Source organism: Chaetodon trifascialis, chromosome 7 (genome assembly GCF_039877785.1).
Source record: "Chaetodon trifascialis isolate fChaTrf1 chromosome 7, fChaTrf1.hap1, whole genome shotgun sequence".
NCBI classification, from domain to species: Eukaryota; Metazoa; Chordata; class Actinopteri; order Chaetodontiformes; family Chaetodontidae; genus Chaetodon; species Chaetodon trifascialis.
Window position 1 is genome coordinate 15500901 of NC_092062.1, and position 18633 is coordinate 15519533.

General features: G+C 44.3%; 1 protein-coding gene across 3 annotated transcripts in view; it reads right to left on the minus strand.

Annotated features, from left to right (window-relative positions):
* LOC139333456 (transcription factor HIVEP3) overlaps positions 1–16722 on the minus strand; it is a 41797-nt gene extending 25075 nt beyond the window's left edge. Inside the window, exons 1-2 of one of the 3 annotated variants that reach the window (XM_070965874.1) lie at positions 16455–16698; positions 12268–12367 (exon numbers count right to left, since the gene is read on the minus strand). The gene's annotated coding sequence lies outside the window, so the exon portion shown is untranslated. Of the gene's footprint in view, positions 1–12267; positions 12368–16454 lie in introns of all 3 variants that reach the window. The other 2 variants (XM_070965872.1, XM_070965873.1) reach the window with 2 other exon arrangements.
* Positions 16723–18633: the final 1911 nt, after the last annotated feature.

The window sequence follows — 18633 nt, forward strand, 5'->3', positions numbered from 1 at the left end:
GCAGCAGTCACTTTGGTGCAGTTTTTTTTTTGTCGTTGTGTTCACTGAAGTTATCTATTTTTCTATGAAGTCACCCATGTGGATTCCTCCCCAGTGAAGGGAAAGCCTGTGCCAGTTCCTCTTTCTGCAGCTGCTGAGCTGCATCCTGTGTTAAGCTGCAGCAGGTAAAACAAGCAGTGCTGTAGCACTGTGCATGACCCGGCGCCATGCCTTATCTGCACATCTCAGTAACCTGTGACTATGTTAATTTGAGCTGTTAAGTTGGAGCTACTGGTGCTTTCAGCGCTGCCTGCACAAACACAGACATGGGGGAAGAGTCAACAGGTGGAAGCTCAGCCTGAGTGTGTTCAAACACAAGGACCAGGCCGCGGAATGTATCAACACGGTCTCCGTCCCTGCCTTCCTCTCCCAGCCTGGCAGAGGGGCACCCTTCTGATCAGGGAGTTTACTCAAAGCCAGGCCAGTCCAAGTAATTGCTACCCACAGTGACAAACAACTCCATTCAGCCTAAGTGTCGGTTTACAGTTTACGCTCTCTCCTACGCTGTGTGCCCCCACTGCCCATTCTGCCCGGTGCCACACTGCATTAGTGGCCTGTCAACAGAGGCTCTCCTGACGCATCAACGCCTCGTCAGCTACCCTTCAAACCCAGTGCACATATACAAACACAGTGCGCCATAACCCGTCTGTTTATGTGTTTGTTTCTCTGGAAGTGGAGGTGTGGGTGAGAGAGAGAGAGAGAGAGAGAGACAGACAGAGAGAGAGAGAGAGAGTGTGAGACGGAGAAAAACAAGATAGAGGAGAAAAACAGTGTGTGTAAATGCGTAGGAGACAGACAGAGACATGGAGAGCTCTTGTGTATGGTCATTTTGTGTTCTCAGTACATGGCTCTGACCTGCAGTAGTGACTCTATCTGCCAACTTATAAAAGGTAATCAAATGCGTACGCAGTGTGCAGCCTATATCTTGAGACTGCAGCTCCAGGCCTGAGCAAGACAGCTAATCAATCACACATGACAAGTGCAGCTAAAATAGTCTCATAGTAAATCTGTGTGTGTGTGTGTGTGTGTGTGTGTGTGTGTGTGTGTGTGTGTGTCTTGTGAAATGCTGAATCTACAGAATACATGTCAACAATTAAGCGCACTGAAGGTTGCTTCCTGCATGCATGTACTGTGGGTGTTTGTGTTTCTCTAAAATCATTCAGGGTAACAATATTGTAGAGAGATCTGGTCCTTGATTTTTGTTGCTGTACTTTCATATCATTCCCCAACCGCCTGAACCATAATGTTCCTAATATATCCTCTGACTGCACCTTTTAAGGGTCGGCTCATTTGCAACAGAACAGTTTTTCTAACTGATCTCTTGTGGTATCTGGTGCTGCTGATTATTGTGGCTGAATTGGTCCAGATTTGGAGATATCTGTCAGAGATTTTTTGCCTCCACTTCTAAACAAGTGAAAATAATATTAAAAAACTAAACATCAATATCTATTTCCACAAACAACGCACTGGATAATCCATAGAGGTACTTTCTAGACATTAAATAGTCCCTGTGAGTACTGCTGACAGTGTGCTCTATGTATTATCCCACACAATGAACACATCGTTTCTGAAAAAGAAAAGCAGCAGATTTTTTTAAATGCAACTTTTCAATGTTTTGAGCCCCACAAACAAAATTCAATTTACCTTCATCATGTTGATGTGGATGCAGAAATTGGATTTCTCTCTCAAAATCTGGGCAAATACAGGCAAGCATTTCTGCATGGATAGATACTAAAAAAATGGATATTTGGGTGAACTCTAAGTGACTCTAAGCAGCTTCAAAGCTGCAAAAAGAAGCTTTCCACAGTTTGTATTTTCTTTAAAATGAGTTTAAATCTGTCATCAAATGGGTGGAAATCAATACATTGGTAATAAATGCAAATAAAACAAATCATATGTGCTGCAAGAAAGAGGAAAAAGGTGAAGCCATTTAACATATGACTGTTCAAATTAAAGAGGTTACAGAAGTCAGGTGCTGCAGATCACACGAAGCAAGGCAGCGAGAATGCTCTTAAGGTGTGGGTTTGAAACTGAAGAGAGTGACATTATAATGGGATGGCCGACATTAGAAGAGCATGTGAAACGACATCCTATTTCTCTGATTTTCAAAAGTTTAAAAAGCCACTTAGCATTAAGAAAATGTTATTAGTACAACCCTGAGTCATTGCAGTATAGTGTATGTGCCAATGTATATAGGTTGTGTGTGTATGCATGCATGTATGTGTATAAAATGTGTGTCAACAATTATGTATTGCATTATTTATGAGTTATTGTCTGCTTAAATGTTTTTGGATCCTTGGAAGATCAGCCAACAAGCTAAACGAGATCAAATTAAACCAAAGGAAATCGCTGAAACTGAGGAGATGCAGATTCAGATGTTTACATGGCTGAACCATTAAACCGTTATACCGCTTCCCTGTTTTGCAGACAGCATAATCATCTTTTTGAAAAGGTTTAGATTTTCACTACAATTTCAATTAAGTTCTGTCTGGTTGGGCCACACTGAACCTGTACTGATGCACTGACGATTTGGTGAGATTGAACATGTTAAACCATCCTGCTGATTTCACAGTGCTTATATTATCTTTACGGCAACAGTTGTCAACAACAGAGCGCTAAGGAAACAAAGCCTTACTGTCCTGCAAACACAAAGCCGAGACGGATTAAAGTGTCAAGATGGGTATCAATACCTGCATGCTGCTTAGTAACAAGAAAACATGCACCGGTGTCCAATCTCTTTAGCATGACTCTTACTATAAGGAAATCAAGCAACTGCAACAAGAAATTATTTGCTGTAAGAAAAAGCCATTTTGTTCCAAGACAGAAATGTGTCACTGGCTGTACTCATTGTTGCTGGAGGTGCAGTCTGGTCTAGCCTCTAGGGGAAACCACACACAGGCCACGCCGTCTGGTTCCGAGGTAACAAACTCACATTCCTGCAAACACACGCTGTTTCTGAACGGGATTGAATCATAGTGTGCATCTACAGTATATGATCCGCACATTATAGATGGACGTTTTTCTTTCCCCTGACCACCCAGACCGTTCAAATTGCTCTGGAGGGTAAGCCAGCCCAAAGGTCACGTGACCCGCGTTAGGGAAATCAGCAGTGCATTCCTCCAGCTGTCATCACCTCATACCATGACGGTTAGGAGAAACCCGACTCCAAAAGCCTGCTTGCCACCTCTCTTCCCGCTTCTCCCGCCAACCAGCTCGCCTTCGGAGCTGCATCCTCCTGCTTGTGAGCCTGATCATTTGAATACAAAGCAGCGAAACAAAGACGTCCTTAAAATAGAGATGCTGTGGCTTTCAAAGAAGCACACTGCAGAGACACAGCCAGAAAGAACGGAGAGGGAGAAAGAGAGATGGAACAAGAGAGGGAGGAAGACAGCCAGATGAGCAGGCCTATGGCAAGAATGTGAGGCACTGTATTGATGCAGGATAGGTGACTGGATACATTGATTTCCTGTTAGTTCTTGGCTGGTTACGTACGGCTGATTTGTCGTCCAATATAGGTTGAACTGCTGTCTCTGAACATGCCCAAAGCCAGACTTCACTAGCTCCTCTGTATGCATATACATTGGATCATTATGTTACCTCAGAGAATATTTCCCCGCTGGGAGTGTTTGCTGTAAGAGCTTTCTGTCATGCCAGGTTATTAGATAACACTGCAATCCCAGCGTAATGTCAGGTACACCATTTGCTCACCTCATGACTGCACACTGGATATCAAGCAGTCGTACGATGAAGCAAATTGGCTTTTATAGGAGAAGGAGGAGGAGGAGGAGGAGGAGGCAACTCCAGTTATTGGCTCTGATCAGGTGATACCTGCTTGAACCTGCTGCAAAATGCACAATATAATTGAAAATTGAAATTAGATGCCTATTAATGTAAAAGAAGTGAGCTTTTAATTGTGACTTCTTTATTATTGACTGAAATAAAAAAGGTTTCTGTGAAACTGTTCAACTCTTTATTTGGGCTGTACCAAATAGTTTGAAGCTTCATTTATAATGCTGACATTTGAGTTCTTCGTTAAAATTCGTTCTGTTTCACTCTCCTAAAGACTGGGCCACACTAACATTATTATTAATGTTATACTACTTGTAGGATTGTTTTTGACCCATGTGATCCAATTTCCAATAAGTCCAGAGTCAAAATTTACTGAATGGCATGTATTTATGTTGACAAAACTGCTGAATTATATTCCTATTTTATGCATTTAATCAGATGAATCACTTCATTCAAATTTTGTTGGAGGATTTTTTTTACTTTTTAGGGAGATGACATCATAAAATATGACCACAGACATTTAAAGCGTCATTCAAAAACCTCAACAGAAGCTTCAAATGTAAAAGTGACATTCTCCACTGCCCTACAGTACTTGTTACTGGTTAATATCACAGTTTTCCAACTGAGTGAGCCTCCTCTACACGGCACAATGACCCAGTTTTAGAAAAGCAAAATCATCAGGCATGATGCAAAGGAAGTACTGCACATCTGATTGTTTCAATACATGCAGTCACAGCTGGATCTGTAGCAAACAAGCTGAACAGAGTAACAGAGGAGGCGAGCTGAGAGCAATCAATGGCTGGACACCACTTGGTTTGTGTGTCTGCACGTTTAAGAACAAAGGGCTACAATGGAAAAAATACAAATTCAATGCTGAATCTTTTAGTTACAGATTGATATTTCGGAAAATACATAAATTTGAGAGAGTTAGATAAGAAGAAGATACCACTCTCATATGAATCCATTTAATATAAGGCTACAGCCAGCGGTCATTTAGCTTAGCACAAAGACTTGAAACAGGGGGAAACAGCTAGCATGCCTCAGCCATATGGTACCAAATCTGCTCCCAGTTTAAAGCTCACTAATTAACATGTTATATCACATTTAAAAAACAGGTGTATTTTCCAAAAACTACGTTTTTAAGGAAAGAACGACTGAACCTGAAAGGTTTCACATGGCCACAATATCATTCAATTTGTGCTTTCATGTAATGACAGCAAACGGACATGTTTTTATTTTGTTTGGAGAGAGCATTTGTACCATGAAGATATTCAGGACACTCTTATGCATCCAAGGACAGGTTTTCTGACACAGTTTTCATGCTTTGATTTCACTGCCTCTGTGGTCAGGGGGCTCCAATTCAGCCTGTTTCAGACGATTCAGCTGTGCCCCCAGGGGGCGAAAGACAAAACAAATTCTCCAGATTCACAAAATATGATTGAGCTGACTTTAATATGAAATTGTATTTGTAAGAATATGAACATGTATTAAGTAATGGTTCCTTTCAACCGTCAAGCACAGCGTGTAGTTGTGTAGCTTGCTGTTTGATGGGACTAACTCTCATGCAGAGCATCATTTCTTGCTTTGCTGACTTACCAGCCAACTGAAAACACACTGATGTTTGCCCAAATAATAATACGTTGAGATCTGAACACAATTTATTTCAAGGCATTAAATAATTAAAAAAAAGAAAGAAAAGAAAACACGGTTGTGAAAAAATTAGCGCTGCATGGTTCTGATTTTTCAGGGTTAAAATTCCTCCATAGTCCCGTCTGACGACTGTCTGTAGATTCAGTGAGTCAGTTTCTTCGGGGAGATACAAAATTAAGTTGATTACCGTCAATCAAAGTTATTTCATTGCTTTTTAGTGAATGTTTAATCATTAAAAGTTAAATCACTCTTCTCTACTTTGCACCCATTGGTCCAAGTTCATTTTAAGTCACTGATCACTGTATCCTGGTTTCAATCATTCCTGGCCACTCAAAGATATTAGTTACAACTACAGGCCATCTGACGATGGGATCACACCAGCTGCAACGTCAAATTGGTGTGTATGACGTAATGGAAACCTTGACATGCGAGAGGTGAGTTTGTCAAGACAGATGAACTGTGCCAGATGTATCCAATATGCCTAACCATCCTCACACGGTCAACTTTTAACCCGTGTTAGTACTGAAATACAGTATACTGCATGTATTTTGCTGAAATATTCTCTCATTTGATAAAAGGAATGTACAACAGTAATCATGGTTAATGTAGCATGTAATTATTGGCAAGAGATCAATGAATCAGTAGTTTGTAAAGAAAATGAATATGTCTGCCTGTCTCTCTGCAGACAGATTTTCAGTGAAATAGCCTCACAACCGTACAAGATGCAGTCACGAAACTTCAGAAGTCTGCAGTTGAGATCAAAATGAAGGCAGAGGTTGCAGACGGGTGTGGTCCAACCCAGTAACAATGTAGTAATGATTACTGAGTACTCATGAGTGGGAACGCCAACACGTTGACAGGCGTCACGGCTCGTAAGATGAAAATCCAGCAGAACGATATACAACATGAAGATATGAAATAGCTACAGCAGACGAAGGTACTGCACAACACAACTTTCTGGAAGGATAGAAATGTGTTTATGGACCATTTAAATAACAAGAGGAAGTCATAAACTCAAACCCACAAAATTCAAACAAATGGCAAGATGTGGCCTGCAGTGAGCCACTAGACCGAGACTGGAAATCTAATCTAAAGACCAAGAAAATCTAATCTGGAGACCGGCAAGGATAACTTTCATTGCTGAAGCAGTCTGACTACAAATTGAAGAAAACTCAAAGTGTGCACGGCATCAAAGTTAAGCAGCATCTGAACAAACGCAGCAAAGTGAAGGAGGCACAGTGAGGAGCAAGCTCCACAGCTGAGTTTGTGATTATGGAGAGAAGGAAGCGAAGATCAGGACTGTTTCAGATTCAGTGAGAGCACTCTCTGGATTTTATGGTCAGACACACACACACACACACACACACACACACACGCAAACACACGCACTAACTGACACCTACCAAAACACAAACTGTCACTAACACAGGCAAAATCACATTTGGCAGGTCCTGGCAGACGCGGTCTTGTCAGCCCACAGTTTTCACTCTGCTCATTGTGGTCTGGCAAGACTCAAGAGTCGTGCGGTTGGAAGAGACGTCATTTCACGTAGGTTGTACAAAGGATGACAGACAGGTCTCACCATCACACAGACGTCAACGTAAACTGCTTCTCAGTCTAAGGGATCAAATGGTGGAAAACAAGAACTTAATTCACCTGATGGGTTACATGTTGGGTTTGTTGAATTCAAGGGTCTCTATAAATATATTACACACACACGCACGCACGCACGCACGCACGCACGCACGCACGCACGCACGCACGCACGCACGCACACACACACACACTAGAGATAGTTAAGAAATGTTACATGTCTCTCTCTGTCCCTGTGTACAGTTTAAGCAGACCCAGGTCAAAGAAAAGTATACTTTAGAGATTTAGTGATTAAGTTCTACTTAAAATATTAAAGTATAAAAAATAAACACACTAATTCTGCAATACTTCAAGTGGTAGTTCAAAGGACATTTAAAAGTGTACTAAATTGCAAATATTTTAATAGTATACTTATACTTATTTTCAAGTATACTTTTTTTCAAATCCTTTGTAAAACACTATTGGCATGCTTAATTAAAGTGGAATTTAATTTCCCTTCTTCTTAAGTCTATTTAAGTATATTTCCAGCACAATGGTGATAAAATACATTTGTACTGCAAGCGTGTTTTGAATGCTCATGAATAATGATTTTCACTGGTGTACTTCAGTACACTTGAAGTCTGTAAAAAGCAACTATTTATACTTCAAGTATACTCAAGTATTACTGAGGTGGTACTCAAGGACTACCTATGTACACTTAAGTATACTTGAAGGCAACAAAAATAGCACAAAGTGTCCTTAGCACACTTTTCAGTATTTTGAAATGAAATAAAAGAATGTCAAAGGTTTAAGAGCTTATTGCATTTATAGGCAGCACAGAAATATTTACTGACAGAGAAATGTAAAGAGTTACTGAAATAATACTTTGATACTAAGAGTTGTGTTCGCAGTTCTTTGAGCTAAACGCTAACATCAGCTTGCTAACTTGCTCATGACGCTAACATGCTGATGTGTAGCAGGTGATATTTACAGCTTGATTCTCTCTCTGCCTCTGATTGGCTAGTGTTTGTTGCTTGGTTAGACTTAGATGGTTAGGATTAGAAAAAAATGTTGGGGAAGAAATAAGGCAACCACTGTCTGAGTTTATTCTGTTAGCATGATGACATAATTAGCACTGAACACAAAGCAGTGCTGATGTTGATATGAAGTCATTCATATTTCAGGTCATAAACCAAAGTGCTGGACAAACTATTGAGAGGAGAAGTTATCTCTAAATGAAAACTCACTGCAATCATTATTAGGACCAACCAATTTCATGACGATCCACCCAAAAGAGATATTTTAGCGTGGCCCAAAGAAGCACACCCCGCTAGCATCGCAAAAAATGACTGATGTAAGATAAAGAATGGAAGTAAACACATTAATAAAAATCACCCTCAGATTAAAGGCCCAGTCTGGCCTTAGAGGGATAACATTTTTGAAAATCTTTGTTTGTAGACACACAGATGGGAGCACTGAAGACTTCGCCAATGAGAGGCAGAACACAATGAAACACAATGTTCACTCTGAAAAACTGCACGGAGGATAATCTGATAACACTGTAGTTACACAGAAAAGCAATAAACAGTGCATTACATAGACTGATGGGATGAAAAACTGATACTCTCTGCAAAGAAAACTGCAGGTTTCTGAATTTTTCGGCTGCACTTGAGCAACAAAGGAGGAAAATGTCAGAATAAACAGTCCAGGAGAGATGTGCCCCCTCTCCATCCTCACAGCCACTCCAAAGCCATCGAGTTGCCATCCAACCTATGACTGGTGCTTCTGTAATGCTGATAACAACATGACCAAACATGCACGGCTAAACACACGACTATGACCAATGAAAGACAGACTGTTGCAGGCTTAGACACGGGGACAGCTCGCTCTCACAAGACCAGAGAGACCATCCACTGCACAGGCTGACAATGAAACATTATGTTTTCACACTGACACAAAAATCTCCCATGGAATTTAGCTCAAGACGTTAAGATTTACTAGCCTGATACACTGCTTGTCATAAGGACAATTTTGAACTCTGTAATCACACACAGGGTGTCTTTTTTCTTTTGTGTTTGTGTGTGTCTAACCCTCTTTTCGCTCAGAGACAAATTGATTTCTCCACCCTCCACCCCCTCTCACCTCTCTCTCCAAACTCTCACTGGGGTTTCTCCTGATCTCCCTCTTCTGTGTAATTTAGGCACTCCCACAGTAATGGACACCCTACTCAGGGGCAGTGAGTGGGAACCGAGCCCCGCTGCTCCAGCTACTGTACTCTCAAAGAATCCTAATCAGCCTCTCAGAGAGCTACCAGCACACTAGAGAGGGTCTTGGAAAACAAGCAGGAGTGGAGGGAGCTGAACCTCTATCTGCTCAGCTGGGGCAGCTCCTGGTCTCCCCATGGATCCGAGTGTCAGAGTGAAATATGGCATTCACCCTGGACCCACAGATGCACCAGGAACACTACTCTACGAGCACCTCCTTCTCCTTCTCTCTCGCCTCGATAGTGGCCCGGCAAACTGTCAGCTGACATCAGAGCGAGAGGCAGGTCCTCAGAGGACGAGCGCAGTGCCATTAGGCATATTAGAGGTGCAGAGTGTTGATGAAAAATCAAAGTCTGCAGTGACTAAGCTGGGGTTGCTCCCAAGCACTGTGCTGACAGTGCAAAGCAGGAAAAAAAACCGGGGGAGGTGGGGGACTACCTGAGCGCAAACAGTGGGTTGAGGTTGTTGAGGACAGGAGGATTACATAATATAAATCACTGTAACACCTCTGACTGAGGAAGAGCTTCCAACAGCTATTCTCTGTCCTTTTCCCCAAAATGTACAGCATGCCACCATGTCTTTCAAAGTCAAAGCTTTGGCCTTATTTATGGCTGTAAATCCTAATTCACATTAAGATTTATAATGCAGTTAATTTGACTTTACTGTTACGTGCCTCTATAGTGCTGGGATACAGTCCAGATTTCATGACGCAGGATAAGCAGGTACAGTGTAGAAAATGGATTGATGGATGGACCTTATGTGCAGGGCTGTCAGGTGTTGGCCTCAGCTACTTGCCTTCATTCTGCCTCTTTCCTCAGCTTCACCCACAACCCAGCCCATCTCATCCATCCTAGCTCCCCCCAAAAGGTGATGAAAACCTTGGCTTTAGCATTCAGCCGCAGACGATAAACACGCAGCCTCGTGATGAACTTTTTTTCATCATCTGCGCTGGGTTAGTCTGTGTGACACAACATCTACCATATAAAACAAGCTGCTTTCTTGACCTTCCATCTACAACTTCCTGCAGATCACCTGAACGATCGACTGTTCATCCACCGTGACACTGTGGCAAATGTGCCACCAGATTACTTCACTAAGGCTGCGTGGCAGTGTTGATCTTGAGATGATTCACCTACTGTCGTGCCTTTTGTTTGACTACAAGGCTGGTGGATGAACTCAACAGCAGGAGCAGTCTGTCTCATCAAGTTTTATTGGGGTTTGAACCCAGAGTCAGCAACACATCTTAGACTCTAAGAACTGGAGTACAGTAAGAGCAACATATTTGCAAAAAAATGCAGCGACATTGCAGCATTTTACTGCTAAAAGTAAATAAATGAAGCAACAAGCCAGAGTCAGACAATCAGACATTTATTTGGAGGTACGGTTTTGAAAGTGAGTGCACCTGTTACCAATAATGCTTCAATGAACTAGAAAACTGAGTTTGCACAACTATTGAAAGTGTGGTCAGTTCAGTTCAACTCTCCATCCAAGCTGCTCACACAATTTGACTGGTCTGATTCAAAAGATGTGGACCACTGGAATAAGCCTCACTTGGCTGACTCTTGCATTCTTGTCTCTCTTCCAGTCGCTGCTGCTGTTTTCAAAGTCCCTGTCTCTATGAGAAATTATCAAATGGGGAAATTCCCACAAGTGTGCTGAAGTTAATTAGCCATGTGCAAAATGTTTCTCACAATCGTTACCCAGTAGGATTTACCAGGAGAACCAGTGAGCTTTGCAGAATTTATGGATACACTTGGTGATTGGTTTTACAAAATCAAACTACCAGGAAGGGTTTTTTACATCTCTTGCAGAATAACAGCGGCCTATGAACGACCTCTCTGCTGCATTGGCACAGCACGAATGTACACTAGTGTAGAGAGATGGGTCTGGCAATGCTACACTAGAATGTGACAGGCACTGTGATTTTATTGAAGTACACTGGCAGTCTGTGTTCTGTCTCGTCCAACCTGGAAAAGTTGTTTGTAGGAGTGCTCATGCAAATATTGACCTTCAATTAGGTGAAACAGACGCCCTCGCTTAACGGCTGCAATATGAAGGCATCAGCAAAAGCATCATAAACATAAACAGTCATGGAATATATATATAAACATGCAGAGACATACCTACACAGTGTACACAAACACATCTTGTGTAAATAAATACACCTTCGTTTGCAGTGTGAACTGACATCAAATGGAAGACAACTGCAAAACCTGAAGCCGTTTAAAAGGTAGTTTTAACCTCAAGCAGGATGTCAGCAAAGCATTGGTAGCATTGCAAAACCACAACAAAAATGAGCAGATCTACCCTGATGCAACACACACAGACCGAAATCTGTAGAGTTTTGTGCCCTTTAATGGGGTGAGGAGCAAATGACCTTCCCAAGTGATGGCAGTCGACCACACTCCTGCATAATTAACAGCATCTAAAATGAGGTGTTCTTTATATGACCTTACCTGACAGTGTCAGGGCACAGCTTGCCTACAGGGACTCTGTGGTAAATAACAAATGCACATGCATGTGTGCAACCCACAGCACACATACAGACCAGCCTCTTCTTTTCTATCTCGTTTCAGATATTTTGTATATTAGATGATGGATCATACTGCAGAGTGTGGCCCAAAGGATAAAACAGGAGCATGCCTCAGAGCTCCCCACAAGCCAACAAAACTCATAGCATGAAGGCACGCCAGGTAAGAGAGCGTTCCTCAAGGCTGAACACGGTACACCGCAGACTGACAGCGCCATGAGAGAGACTGAAGGCTGTTCCACAGATTTCACAGGGCTTTTAAAGAGGGCAGCTAAAGAAGGGGGTCCACGGGTTAGTTCAACTGCTCTGCTTCAGTGACGTGACATGGCTGGGGAGGATTGTGCTGGAGCATTGCCTGCTGCCTTGATTTGCTCTGCAGATCCTCGGCAGGGTTGGAAGGATTTTCCCCCAAAGCTCTCTTACCCTCCTGCAGAGCAGAAATCCCCTCCAATCCTCCCTCGCAGTTACTGCAGGGACGTCTTACACTCTGAAACAAAGGACTCCTGAGAGGAGAGGAGAGGAACTGAGAGAGGAAAAGAAGAGAGGAGAGGAAATAAGAGCAGAGTAGAGGACAGAAAAGGAGAGGAGAGGAGATTAAACAAAAGGAGAAGAAAGAAACTGAGATGAGAGGTGAAGAAACAAGAGCAGAAGACCAGAAAAGGAGAGGCATTGGTTCCAACGAGAGGAAAAAGGAAGAAGGAAGCAGTATAGGGACATGCTTAAATACCATTAGAAAAGCTTATTTTTACATAGTCATGGGCTAAGACAATAAAGATGGAGGTCCTCATGGAAGAGGATGAGGACAGACACGTAGTGAAGCTGACATAAAGCTCAAGTTATCTCTGCAGGTGTCAATCAGTCAACACGGATAAGTGTGATAACCAGACACCTGGAGACTGTGATCCGAGCACATGCAGTGCGTGTGCTGTGGGGTGTGGTCTCAGAGGGGTATCCTGGGACCCAGAGAGAGCAGGATCTGGAAGAAGTCGAGCTATCAAGCCGTGAAATATAATACCACATCGCCTGCATCACCGATCGATACACGCACAAGGCATGCATCTGTAGCTAACACAGGATCCGTACAAGAGAGCTACTCCTCCGGAAGGTGAGGTTTGTTCCTCCATTCAAACCTGAATATCCAGTAACTGATAAACTACTACGTGTTATCACTTTCTTTCCAGTCAGTCATCGGCCTCTCCCAAGCGTTAAACAAACCTCACCAACGAGATCCTGGCCGAGCCTTCTCCAGACATGCCTGTGGTTAGCAGCACAGCAGCTTACAATCACTATTACACAACGCTGGTCACTGTGGACAGTGAACACCTGCACAAAAATGCCCTCACTGTTGATACAGGAAGAAAACAGATTCTAACATACACAGAGGAGAAGAATAGAAAACGTAAATCCTGTCAGAATGACATATTATGGCCAAGTTGGTGTTGTTGCGATGTGATTAAACTTGTGTGCCTATTTTTGAGGGAGGACCACCGTCTCAAACCCCTCGACATTCCACTTGGCCACCCACTGTGCAGAAGTAGCTAATGATTAACTCTAGTGACCCCCTTCTCCACGCGAAACCTGCGCTGCCTGCCCAGGCCGTGCTTGTGCATCATCGTCACATATATATCATTACATAACCTGGGCTGGCTGGCACGCACGGGAGCGGGCCAGGCAGCCACACTAACACACATACAGGACAGACTCTTGCTCCCTGGCAAACACAAGGAAATTCTACCTCCATTTGAAGGGGCAGCCAACACGCTGGCCCGGGTGAGAGGCTGAGTCGAAGCCAGACACCGGCAGGCAACCGTACCCCCTGATGAACACACATACTCACACACACATGCTGACTGATACAAAAGCAGACGAGGCCACAAGACTGAAAAACAGAATCTCAATAACAGGTCTACTTCAATCCTCTACATTCCAATTCAACTGAATGCAGGCAATAAAATTATTAGGCTAGTGGGGCATTTGTGAAGTTGCCAGGCTGGCAGTCCTGGCCTCCATTTTGCCTTGTGTGTGTGTGTGTGTGTGTGTGTGTGTGTGTGTGTGTGTGTGTGTGTGTGTGTGTGTGTGTGTGTGTGTGCAAAGTCTTGTCCTGGTTCACTCTGGTCTCCCAGCACTACAGTGGGCCTGTTCTTCTCGGGTGCTTCAGAGAACAGGATTAATGACCAGCCGCCGGGACATGAAAAGGTTGTGACTATCAGCCACCAGGATTTAACAGCCTGGGTGTGTGTGTCGCTGTGGCTGCATGTGTTTATTTCACTTCTAGGAGAGTGACAACAGTGCTGTTCTTTTTCCACTTAAACATGCTCATAGATAGCATTTAATTCTTTGTCTGATCTGCCAACAGTCACACGAAGCTGAACACACTGCCAGTATCACAACAGGCACACATCCAGGGTTCAGACTAAACTGTCGCTCTTACTCTGATCCTTTGCTCCAGTGTGTCCACATTTATCAGACCTGGTTATCTGGAGAAGGTGCGTCTGAAGGTCTGAGCAGGAACTCCGCCTGACCCTCTGCATGCCGATGGCATTTCATGAATGTAAATCAACACTGTGCCACCTGCATGGCTGACACAGTGTGTGAAGTATGGAAAAAGAGTGCCAGGTGAGTGTGTGTATGTGAAAGTAAGCATATATACTACATTAGGAGTTGAGTAGATCTGTTCTAATCAGCAGAAAATTGCCTTCTTTCCATGTGGAGAGTTGCTTATGCAAGGCAGAGACAGACACACACAGACCTGCCTGAGTGACTGACTGAAGTGTTCAGTAATCAGCATTAGTGCTGATAGAAAGATACGTTTGGCTTTTATTGTACCTGAACAAACTCATTGCGCAAGTCTACAGCTACGATACTGAATACCAAAGCTTTCTGTAATGGATTGGCGCTCCTAAACTGTGGACTAGTATGAAAACAGGTTCTACAGCTATATGGATAATAGCACATTCACTTCCAGCTTTTAAGACATAGTAATTATTCTTAACAAGCTGCCTTCTAACATTTCAGCCAAGTAACAATGGTATAAAAACATCAAAGTAACTTGCAGCTTTTATCCCCATCCATGCTGAAACCATAAATGGCAGTAATCCCTGAAGCCCAGGGTTTTTTTTTCACTGATCAAATGCTTCGAGATGTCAAACAATCTTGGAAATTTGCAAGGAAACGGAGCAGCGCTCTCCTTGGGTGCCTGCTGAGCTTGCGCCTTTCTTCAGCCAGCACCACAAGTGGTCTTGATCCAGGCCAGAGCGGCGCACTGTAAGGCTGCCACTTTGTGCTGATTCAATAAGAAATAATTGCATATTGGCCTCTTTCCACTCATACCCCCTTCACCACTATGGTCTGACACTTTACTGTATCTCTGTGCTGTAAGTTACAGTACGGACCCAGAGTGAAGCGAAGGACACTGCAGCACTGTTGCTGCTATTGTTTAATTTTATCTTTTTTTTTTTTTTTTTTTAAATATCCACATTCCTTTGGATTGGATAAGGAGTTGCACTAAACCTCCACTGATACAAAAGTGGCTTTATGGCAACCACAACCACTGTGGTCTTCATCTACAGAGAGCGATGCACTTCAAGCACTCTCCTTACTCTGGGGACACTAAAAGGGCAATGACTTTACCTCAGCCCAAATTTTTTATTTTTCTGATTTCTTCACCTGATGTAATATATCTTTTATGGATTTTTATATCAATACCAACATGTTGTGAGGTGCTAGAGGTCATGAGGTCATAGATGGTGTAAGCAATTTAAGTGCGAATGGAAATAAAGGTTAAAAATTACTGATAAATAATGGAGGTGACATCCTGTTAGTCTGTCCAGAATGGCAATATTTGGTTTGTGCAGACACCTTTTTGCATAGTAAACCTGTCAGACAACAGTCATACTGTCCCTATGCAAATTTCACACTACAACACTCATTACCTTGATGTATAAAGTTGAACCCTATGTGGGAAGATCATGAACAGCCTAAATAACAGAGGGACTGAACCCTGAAGGCAGGGTCGATGTTGCTGATTGTACAGCCGCCAAAATAAACCCGCACCGGTCAACTTGACCCATTTCTCGTACAACAGCGGATCAATTGAGTACAAAAGCATGATGTCATCCCTTAAATATCTGGCAAGTGGAGGTGTTGCCCCAATACAAGTGAGTTCACAGGCCTGATAGTGAAGCTTAAACTTGAACCCAGCCTGCGTGTCAGTCCGCACTGTTGCTCTCCTCTGTTATTGAGGACTAACGGGGTGAGCGCCGTACGTGATGAAGCATATGCTGTCAGCTGGATGCGCGCAGCGCCGCCGCCGCTGCTCCGGCCAGCGCTGCTCCACGGCGCCGTAGTTTGGACCGCGACTGCCTCCAAAACCCCTGAGAACTGACTGCTGCCGGGGTCCGCTGCATGCAGCCTGTCCTCACCTTTTTCTCTCTCACCTCTCACTATAAAACCCAACGAGGCGATCTCAACTTCATGGCACTCTCACTGTGGAAACGCGGCTGGGATCCTGCGCTCAACTTCACGCCACATCGCTCCCTCAACGTGACAGCCACTGCAACGTCACCCAAACTAAATCATAAACAGGCAGCAATATTACGGTTAATATTTACCAGCTTGCTACAGTACGAGTGCTGCAGCCATTTATCCCGTAGCGAAAGGGCCAGAAGTCCGCATTTCCTGGATTGCGATGCGCCGGGTAGAGCTGCTCTCGGTGGCCGCGTTCCTGCGGAGGCAGAGCCAGAGGGGCTCGGGGTGCTTCCCACTGTTGTGTCAGACCGGACAGCGATGCCACATTCAGCTGATCGCCACAACAAAACAACATCTCGCCCTACGCAAAAACACACTCCGCGGCTCCGCACCACCCCGCACGGCAGGTCTGGTGGGCACCGCCCCCTCCCTCTCAGCCTCCACCAGTGGGCTGGCGCGTCGAGTCCGCCTCATGCATAATCATGAGGTGGCGCAGGCAGCCATTGGTGGGAAGGAGCAGTTCCTGGATAATACTATTCATTCTAATTAGCCAGGCAACCTCACGCAGGCGAGAGTTTTGGAGACTGATTGGTGTAATCATGCACCTGCTGATCTGGCCTACATCAGATCCCGCTCTGATTCAGCAGCAATGTTTCATCTCCACTGACTTAAAGCACTGCACACACCTTGCTGCTACACCGCAAGAATGAATAGTCTACCTAAAGTGATGCTGACATGGCATCACACACAAGAGATATAATGGAGGTCAGGATCCGAGGCCACAAATCAATTAACTTTTCCTGGATGACTGTGAGAACTGTCAGAGGGTCACGGGCAGCGTTTTGCAAACCTTTGCACACACCTAAACGCTCTGAGTGAATTTCCTGCTGATCTGATGACCCTGCCTGTCTGACCTCGTCATACCCGAGGGAGCAAGAGTGGGGAAGGGGAAATGAGGGTCAGATACAGTAAAAGGTCAGTGAGGGAAGCGGCCCCAGTGGCTGTGACCGCAGCGCGGTTTGGTACCCAGGAGATCAAATGCTGCTGGAAAAGGCCAGCGGACACGAGAGCGCACAGGTGGTGATGGTGACAGCCCAAATCCACCTGACACCCATCACTGTGCGCGGGGAGTCAGTGGAGGAGCCTCTTTGAAAAATCATATAAGGACAATAAGACATCCAACGACTGAAGTGCATGTTTCATGATGCGTAGTGGGGGATGAACTGCTTTAGAATAAGAAACATTTCGTCCTCTCTGCGTGCGAGCACACAGCTAGTCCCACTCTTTTGTGTCTCGTATTTTCAGAGCTGTCGATGCATCCGCATCCAGCACGCCAACTCTTTGTTCCCGGTGTTGAGAACAGCTCCGCAGCAGAGGAAAGGGAAGGGAAAGCAGGAGGGAGGTGGGGAGAGGTGTAGCAAAAGAGGAGAGCGGGGAAAGACAGTGGGAGGAAGTGAGAGACAGAGCAGGAGACGGTGGAAGGAGTGCAGGGACACGCTGTGGTGTGAGCGCTCCGTGCTGCTACAATATGACTCTGACAGGCTTATGTAACCAGACTGGCCTGGCATTTGGCTCACAGCAGACGCCGGCTGCACTGACTGTTATATAACTGCATTAGCCGCTCCTCTGAGCCGGGGGAGAGCATGCGCACGGAGGAGCGCCCCCCTCCCCACACACACGCACACACAAACACACTCAGACTTTCAGACTTCTCGACTTCCAGCTTAGGACAGGGTGACTGCATTGCACTGCGGACAGAGTGAGAGAATGAAGGGACTGAAACGTCCGGTGGAAGCTCAGCAATTTATTAGAAAGATGCAGATCTGCTAGTGGTTTTTCTCGCTGGAGAGAAACAACGCAATGACAGGCACCAGCATCTCCACTTCCCATCATCCAGCAACAAGTTTCCCATCCCGAAAAGCCTAATTGGGGCTTAATGTTGGGTAAATGTTTCCAGTGCACATGCAGTGTGCCAGCAGGGTTTAAACTCAATTAGCTCCCCTGCATGCAGCACATAATTTAATGGGCCTGGATCCCACTCTTAAAACCCAATTACACCTCAGACAGACATTTCCAGTCATTCTGTCAGAGAGGTGGTCAGGGACGCACAATCCTCCCACCAAACAACGCTCATCCAAGGCAGCACCAGGAGCAGTTGTGTCATGCTCCATTTATTGTAATGACAAGACTGAAAAAAGCTGGAACAGTGTGACGACCTGCGCGTTTCACCGCAGAGAAGACCTTATTCTGACATATGAATGCAAAATGCAGCTAAACGCCGACATTTCCACACTAATGTGTGAAAAGGGAAGCGAAGATTAA